General features: G+C 37.9%; 1 non-coding gene across 1 annotated transcript; it reads right to left on the bottom strand.

Moving 5' to 3' along the window:
* Positions 1–1910: 1910 nt before the first annotated feature.
* On the bottom strand, positions 1911–2017 carry LOC141699425 (small nucleolar RNA R71). Its single transcript, XR_012565889.1, has one exon. It is a non-coding gene; the product is annotated as a small nucleolar RNA R71 (small nucleolar RNA).
* Between the last annotated feature and the right edge of the window lie 7484 nt (positions 2018–9501).

Below are 9501 nucleotides of genomic sequence, written 5' to 3'. Positions count from 1 at the left end.
TACTTGTATGACATCAAAGAATTTTCAGATCTAAATCTTTATCTGGATGAACTGGATGAAGTAAGGGCAATTGATGCATACAGAAACCTACCTGAAAGGTTGGTGTTCAAGTACAAAGGAGGAAGGGAGATTCAGTGGCCACTTCACAGGATTCTTCAAGAAAGCCAAGCTGTGCTGATTAAAGTCTATTCATCCTTCAAGAAAAACTTTGGGTTCAATGTAACTGCAAGAAGACTAGTATTGAAGAAGATTGAAGAGCTGAGGAGTGTTAGAGCTAAAGATGCACTCCCAAAGACACTAATCATCCCATATACAGGGAGAAGAGTGCATCTAAGGACCTACTGGCTGATGGAATTCATGGATGAATTCATGGATGACAAGGGTGTGAGAAGATTCTTCAGATTAGAAGACCAACTGAGTATCTCTAGCAATTAGACTCTCTTTGAAATGCAAGAAAAGCTAGATCTCTCATAATCTGATGAACTGGAATTCCACAGGAAACTCCAGAATTAAATTGAGGAAAATAACAGAAAGCTTGGAAGAAGATCCAGACCTTCAAGGAACTAGAAAAATCTGCTCAGGCTAGAGGAGCATCTTGAATTGACTGTGAGCCAAACCTTGTACATTTTGTTTAATTGAAGCACTTTCAGTTTATCTACTTATCTTTAAAGATGTATGTTCAGGATGTTTTGTTATCATCAAGTATCTCTTAATTTATGGCTACAATTCCAGTAGACATAAATTGGGGGAGATTGTTGTACATATGTTGTGAACTTGATGATTTCATAAATAAAACATCTAACTAGATTTAACTTAGTGAAATTATGTAGCACTCGACGGATAAGAATTATAGTCCCGACGGATAACTTATTATAGTCCCGACGGATGATTAACTTATTATCCATCGAGTGAGTAGCTTATGTAATAATAAGTTTGTAGCACAGTTATGTATGCACCTTTGTATAAAATCTGTAGTAGCATATAAGTCATGTTGACTTTAACTAGATATGCAGAATAGGTTGATTAATTGTACATAAATGATGTCTTATAATTCTGCATAAGTGAAATAGAGTCAAGTGCCAAAATAGCTACCGACGGATGATTAACAAAGCCATCGACGGATGATCAAATGACTATCAACGGATGTTTAATATAGCAGTCGACGGATGATCAATTAAACCATCAATGGATGTTCTGAAAGTCGACGGATGATCATATGAAGAATTCAAACAGCAGTTGAACAGTGAAAGCTGACACACAGCCGTCGAGATGTATACATACACACTGTGGAAGCCCATTAATTGGGTAATAGAGGACGAAAAGCAGTAAAGCTTAAGACTAATAGTTTTTATATTTGTTCAGTCTTTTTGACTTTATAATCTTGGTATTATATAAACCAAGAGAGTAGCAAATAGAAAAACTGAGATAGCTGAGATACAAAAACAGAGAAATCTTTGTAAGCAGAATTATTAGCATTTCCTGTATTCTCAGTAGTTCCATTTTGTAAGCAGCTATGAGCATTCCTGCACACAGAGTCCTCTCGATATATTATATATATCTCTGGTGGAATTGTTTAAATGCACCAGAAAGTTTTTAAAGACTCTTGTTTTTAATTACTTATGTTTTGATTCAATTAAGTTTCTATTCCGCATTATGCTAATCAAAACATTATATCTATATTCGAGTTGAATATTTTTATTTTGAGAATAAGGTTCAAGAATTCCATTCAACCCCCCTTCTGTAATTCTTGCTATATTGTTAAGGGACTAACAAAGCTGCGACTATTCCCCTTCTCTTTGAGGGATAAAGCTAAGTGTTGGTTACATTCTCTACCACCAGGGTCTATCACCAGATGGGAGGATCTTGCTTAAAAGTTTCTCAATAAATTCTTCCCTATGGCGAAGACTTCTATAATCAGGAATGCTCTTACTCAATTTGCTCAGTAAACTGAAGAATCTCTGTGTGAGGCTTGGGATCAATATAAGGAGATGCTAGGGAAGTGCCCACACCATGGCATGCTTGATTGGATGATTATTAACTGTTTCTACAATGGTTTAGGCGCACAATCTAGACCTATGCTCGATACAGCATCTGGTGGAGCCTTATGGGCTAAAAGCTATAATGAATCTTATGAGTAGATTGAGCTAATGGCAACTAATGAATACCAGAATCCTACGCAAAGAATGTTGTAAGGCAAAGTAGCAGAAATTCTGGAAGTGGATACAGCCACTGCTATAGCTGCTCAACTTCAAGCTTTGATGATGAAAGTGGACTCTTTGGCTAATTATGGAGTTAATCAAATCACTAGTGTTTGTGAACTTTGTGCGGGGGCACATGAAACTGAGCAGTGTGCTATTTCTAGCGAATCAGCTCAATTTGTGAGCAACATTCAGAGATCACAGCAACAAGCTCCAGCCACTTATCATCCAAATAATCGCAATCATCTTAACTTCATATGGAGCAACAATCAGAATATCGTGTAGCAATCTTATCAGCCATACACAGCAAAGCAATATAACCCTCCTGGTTTTCAGCAACCGTAATATGCCCCTAGGCAACAACTTCAACTTCAATAGTTACCTCAAGCTAATGAAAAATCTAAATTGGAGGAGTTGAGGCTCATGTGCAATAGCCAAGCTTTTTCTATAAAAACCTTGGAGAATCAGATTGGGTAAATTGCTAATACATTACTGAATCATCAACCTGGCACGCTTCCAAGAGATACTGAAGTGTCAGGCAAGAAGGAAGCTAAGGAGCATGTTAAGGCAATTACATTGAGGTCTGGTAAGGTTGCGAATCCTGAAAAAGCTAAGACTCTAGATTCTGAAGTTGAGGCTGAAGAAGAAGAAGTGTAGAAGGAAGCAGAAGTGGAATCAAGGAAGACTACCATTGAGCATACTCCTCTTGAGGGTAATACAGGGGAGAAACAGATCTATCCTCTACCTCCTTTTCCTAAAAGGCTACCGAATAAAAAGTTGGATAAGCAGTTTGTGAAGTTTCTGGAGGTGTTTAAGAAACTTCACATCAACATACCTTTCGCTGAAGCTCTTGAACAAATGCCTAGTTACGCGAAGTTCATGAAAGGTAATCTATCTAGAAAGGTGAAGCTTGATGACTTACAGACCGTTGCTCTCACGGAGGAATTCAGTGTTGTGCTGCAACAGAAATTGCCTCTGAAGCTTAAAGATCCTAGAAGCTTCATTATTTCTTGCACAATTGGAAAGGTGTCATTTGACAAGTATCTGTGTGACTTGGGAGATAACATCAATTTGATGCCTTTGTCAATATTCAAAAAGTTGGACTTGACTGATCCAAAGCCTACTTATATGATTTTGCAGTTGGCCGACTATTCTATTATATATCCGCGAGGTATTGTGGAGGATGTCTTGGTCAAGGTGGATAAACTCATCTTCCCTGCTGATTTTGCAATTCTTGATTTCTAGGAGGATAAGAAGATTCCCATAATCTTGGGAAGACCTTTCTTGGCTACTGACCAAACCTTGATTGATGTGTAGAAAGGTGAGCTTACCATGCGAGTGATGGATCATGATTTAACGTTTAATGTGTTCAATGCCATGAAATTCCCTACGGAAAATGAGGAGTGTTTTAAGGTGGAGATGGTCTATTATGTGGTTAATTCTGAACTCGATCGATTGCTAAGGACCGATGCCTTAGAGAAAGCCTTGTTGGGGAATTCAGACAGTGAAGATGACAAAGGTGATGAGCACTTGCAATAATTGAATGCTTCTCCCTGGAAGCGAAAGATGGATATGCCTTTTGAATCTCTTGGATTGGAGGAGATGAAAAGTTCTCTGAAGCGCCTTAAGCCATCTATTGAGGAAGCTCCTACTCTTGAGCTTAAGCCTTTATCTGAACATTTGAGGTATGCGTTTTTAGGTGATGCATCTACTTTGCCTGTTATTATTGCATCTGACCTTTCAGGTAGCGACGAGGAGAAGCTTTTGAGAATTCTTAGAGAATTCAAATCGGAAATTGGTTGGACTATAGCAGATATCAAGGGAATCAACCCTTTGTATTGCATGGACAAAATTCTACTAGAGGAAGGAAGCAAGCCTACTGTTGAGCAATAGAGAAGGCTAGATCCGATCATGAAAGAAGTTGTGAAGAAGGAAATCCTCAAGTGGCTAGATGCAGGGATCATCTATCATATTTCTTATAGTTCATGGGTGAGCCCAGTTCAGTGTGTGCCAAAGAAAGGTGGTATCACGGTGGTAGCAAATGAGAAGAATGAGCTTATTCCTACACGAACAGTCATGGGATGGAGTGTTTGCATGGATTATAGAAAACTCAATAAGGCTACAAGGAAAGATCACTTCCCTCTTCCTTTTATTGATCAGATGCTTGATAGATTTGCTGGGCATGATTACTATTGTCTTCTAGATGGCTAGTCGGGATATAATCAGATTTGTATCACTCCAGAAGATCAAGAGAAAACTACATTCACATGTCCTTTTGGTACTTTTGCATTCCGGAGAGTTTCTTTTGGGCTATGTGGTGCACCAGCCACTTTTCAGAGATGCATGATGGTTATCTTCTCTGATATGATTGGTAATAATGTAGAAGTGTTCATGGACGATTTCTCAGTTTTTGGAACTTCTTATGATGAATGCTTGCACAATCTTGGGTTAGTGCTGAAAAGGTGCGTTAAGACCAATTTGGTTATCAATTGGGAGAAATGTCATTTTATGGTGCGCCAAGGCATCATTCTTGGTCACAAGGTTTCTAGTAAGGGTCTTGAGGTGGACAAAGCCAAGGTGGGGGTTATCGAAAATCTTCCTCCACCAATTTCTGTTAAGGGAATTCGCAGTTTTCTTGGTCATGTGCGTTTCTATAGGCGTTTCATCAAGGACTTCTCTAAGATTTCGAAGCCGTTGTGAAATTTTCTAGAGAAAGATATTCCTTTCAAGTTTGATGACGAGTGCCTTACCGCTTTTGAGACACTGAAGAAGATTTTGATTATGGCACCCGTCATAACTGCACCTGATTGGGCTGGACCATTTGAAATGATGTGCGATACAAGTGACTATGCAGTTGGAGCAATTCTTGGGCAAAGAAAGAACAACATATTTCATGTAGTCTACTATGCTAGTAAGACTCTTAATGGTGCTCAACTGAACTACACCACTACTGAGAAAGAACTTTTGGCCATTGTCTATGGCTTTGAGAAATTTCGATCTTATCTACTTGGGACGAAGGTGACAATTTTTACTGATCACGCTGCCATTCGATATCTCATCTCGAAAAAGGACTCGAAGCCTAGATTGATTCGATGGGTTCTTTTACTTCAGGAGTTTGAATTAGAGATCAAGGACAGAAAAGGGACTGAAAATCAAGTCGTCGATCATCTCTCGCGTTTAGAGGATCCAATTGCTACTTCACAACATATGTCGTTGATTAACGAATCTTTTCCCGATGAGCAATTATTTAGAGTGCAAGTAGAAGAACCATGGTTCGCCGATATTGTGAACTACCTTGTGAGTAACGTTATGCCTCCAGAGTTGACTTCCGCTCAAACGAAGAAGTTTCTGCATGAAGTGAAGTGGTATATGTGGGATGAGCCATTTCTTTTTCGACAAGGAGCTGACCAAATCATCAGGAGATGTATTCCTTACAGCGAAATGAAGGGATCTTGCGAGATTTCCACACAACGGATTATGGAGGACATTATGGTGGAGAAAAGACAGAATCTCGTATTCTTTAAGCATGTTTCTTTTGGCCGATTTTGTTTAAAGATACTCATCAGTTCGTTTTGAAATGTGATCGATGTCAACGTGTGGGTAATATGTACAAGAGGGATGAGATGCCTCTTAATGTGCTTCTTGAGGTTGAAGTCTTTGATGTTTGGGGAATTGACTTTATGGGGCCATTTGTCTCATCTTGTAACAATCAGTATATCTTGTTGGTGGTTGATTATGTCTCGAAATGGGTTGAAGTTAAGGCATTACCTACGAACGATGCGAAGGTAGTGCTTAATTTTCTTCACAAGTAGGTATTCACAAGATTTGGAACTCGAAGAGTCATAATCAGTGATGAGGGGTCGCATTTTTGCAACCGCAAGTTCACTGCTATGATGCAAAGGTATAATATAAATCATCGCATTGCTACGGCTTATCATCCTCAGACGAATGGTCAAGTTAAGGTATCTAACAGAGAGATCAAGCGCATTTTAGAGAAAGTTGTGTGTCCATCGAGAAAAGATTGGTCTTGGAAGCTTGATGAAGCTGTTTGGGCGTATCGAACAGTGTACAAGACTCTGCTAGGGATGTCACCGTATCAGTTGGTTTATGGTAAGGGGTGTCATTTACCGGTGGAGCTAGAGCATAAAGCGTATTGGGCTTTGAAAAAGTTGAATCTTGATTTGGATGCACCTGGAAAGAAGAGGATGCTTCAATTGAATGAGCTCGACGAGTTTTGTTAGGAATATGTTGTGTACTTGATGATTAGATTAACAAAAGACCTTAGTAGATTCAACTTAGTGTAATTTGTAGCACTCGACGGATGATCAAATATAGTCCCGACGGATGAACCTTTATAGTCCCGATGGATGACCAATTGACATCCATCGAGTGAGTAGCTTATGTAATAAATTAGAACTGTAGCACATTTCTACAAACAACTTTATGTAGATTCTGTAGGAGTATATAGTGGATATGCAGAATAGGTTGATTAATTGTAAATATGAGATTTCTTGTAATTCTGTATAAGTGAAATGTAGTCAAGTGACAAATAGCTACCCGACAGATGATTAACAAAGCTACCCGACGGATGATCAACAAAGCTACCCAACGGATGATCAAATTCAAATATCTGTTGATAGTGACAACACAGTCACATGTGTTGGGTGTTTACAAAAGGAATGTGGCAGCCTGTTAAGCAAGATTTTGAGAATAAAGAAGCATTACCATTTCTATGATATTTTGAAGACAATCAAGGATGCTGGAAAGAGTAATGAAGCCGCATGGTTTTAGACTAGATAAGTTTTGTTTTATTATCTTGTCTTATTAGTCATGTAACTTGGTGATATATATAAACCAAGAGTAGCAAGTAGAACATTTAACTAAGCAAGCTTATTTTCAGAGAAACATATAAGGCTGTATCCTGTTAGAATTTCTCTGTAGTTTTATTTGTTCAAACTTGTAAAGTAGCTGTGAGCTCTTCAAGGCTTCACAGAGTTCTCATTGATATATATATATATATATGTTAGGAATATATGTGCATTAGTTTGATGATATGTTTAACAAAACACTTAAGTAGAAATTTAGTGTCTGTAGCCTCAACGGATAAGACCACTTTGGCTATCCGTTGATGGTGTAGCTTTACTTAGAAATAAGTCTAGTATTGTAGCATATTTCAGTCTCTGTATTTAAAATGTAATTCTTAGAAGTTGAGAGAAACTATGAGTCATGTTGACTACTAGATGATATGCAGATAGGAAGGCCAATTGTAAATATTTCATGCCTTGTAATTTTGTATAAATGAAGTGGTATCAACGGATGACTTAAAGACCTTCAATGGATGAGAAGCTAAGCTTCAACGGATGTCTCTAAAAGCTTCAACGGATAACATCCTTCAACGGATGAGAGCATCAACGGATGAAAGCTTCAACGGATAACATCCTTCAACGGATGAAGTCATCAACGGATGAAAGCTTCAACGGATGTTCTGCTAATTAGCCGTTGATAAGTGGTAGTTGTACCTACAAACAGAGGCACATGGGTTGTCAGAGAAAACTGAGATGTGGTAGCCGAATTTCAGGATCAACAGAAAAAGCAGCCGTTCTTCTTTAGTACAAAGATGCAATAGTCAACAAAGTACTTGATTGAACAGGAAAAGAAGCAAGTGAAGAACTTATTTTACTATTGTAATTTTATATTGTTTTTCACTTGTACACTTGGTAATATATAAACCAAGAAGAAGCTAGTAATTAGAGAGAGATTTTCCAGAGCTGTTAAGAAATATCTTGAGAGAAAATTCATCTAGTTTGTACTAGGATGCAGCTGTGATCAACATTGTTGAACACAGATTTTCTAATATACCATCTCTGGTGGAACAACAAATCCACCAGAAAAGTTTTTAAAGTTTGTTGTGTTCTTTACATTTTGTGTTTGAATATATATCTGTCTGCATTAGCTCAAAGCAATTCATACACTTGTTCATCTAGAACACACTGCTTTAATAAACTTCTCAAAACCTGAAAAAGTTTTGAGATTTACATTCAACCCCCCTTCTGTAAATCTCATTGTTAGTCCTCTAGGAATAACAATATATATATATATATATATCTAGTGGATACTTTCAAATCCACCAGAAAGTTTTAAAAGCCTTTGTATTTATTACTGCCATATTTTATCAAGTTAGAACTTCTTTAAATTTGAAAAAGTAGCCAGAATTACATTCAACCCCCCTCATGTAATTCTTTTTGTATTGTTAGGGACTAATAATTGGTATTAGAGCAAGCTCTTGAAGTACAAAGAGTGTAAAGATCATAACAAACAGTAAGATGAACAAGAAGGATGTTGGAGTCAAAATTCCATTTCTGGACAAAGATAATTACCACCACTGGAAGGTAAAAATGCACCTACATCTTATTTCCCAAGATGAGGCCTATGTGGATTGCATAGAGAGAGGTCCTCATGTACCAATGAGAGCTGCAACTGAAAATGAACCATCTGTTCCCAAATTAAGGCATGAATGGTCAGACCCTGATATTGAGCAAGTCAGGAAAGACAAGAAGGCCATGAACATATTATTCAATGGAGTTGATGGTAATATGTTTGATAACATTATTAACTGCAAAATAGCCAAGGAGGTTTGGGACACAATTCAGATAATCTGTAATCGTACTGAACAAGTGAGGGAAAACAAGATGCAGCTACTGATTCAGCAATATGAGCATTTCTACTGTGAAGAAAGTGAGTCTCTCACTAACATTTTTAGTAGATTTCAAAAGCTACTAAATGCTCTGAAGTTGCATGGAAGAGTCTATCAAACAAAAGACTCTAACCTCAAGTTCCTTAGATCTCTTCCAAAGGAGTGGAAGCCAATGACAATCTCATTGAGAAATTCGCAAGAATGTAAGGAGTTTACCTAGGAGAGACTGTATGGCATCCTGAAAACTTATGAGCTTGAAATAGAGCAAGATAAAAGGATGGAGAAAGGAAGGAAGAAAGGAGGGTCCATAGCACTGGTTTCTGAGTTGGTGAAGGAGAAAGAGGTGAAGGTGGAAGCTGTTGAATCTACATCAAAGGTCTGTGAAAGCAAGGGCAAAAGGCTGGTATCTGAAAATGAAGAACATTTGATTCAAGATGACATGGATGATATAGATGAGCATTTAGCATTCCTATCCAGAAGATTTTCCAAGCTCAAATTCAAAAAGAACTTTGGAGCTGCTAAGCCAAATAGAAACATGGTGGATAAATCCAAATTCAAGTGTTTCAAATGTGGCTTAGCTGGTCATTTTTCCAATGAGTGTAGAAAAAC

This window comes from Apium graveolens, chromosome 11 (genome assembly GCF_009905375.1).
Source record: "Apium graveolens cultivar Ventura chromosome 11, ASM990537v1, whole genome shotgun sequence".
Taxonomy (NCBI): domain Eukaryota; kingdom Viridiplantae; phylum Streptophyta; class Magnoliopsida; order Apiales; family Apiaceae; genus Apium; species Apium graveolens.
This window is presented reverse-complemented; position numbering and strand designations above follow the sequence as displayed.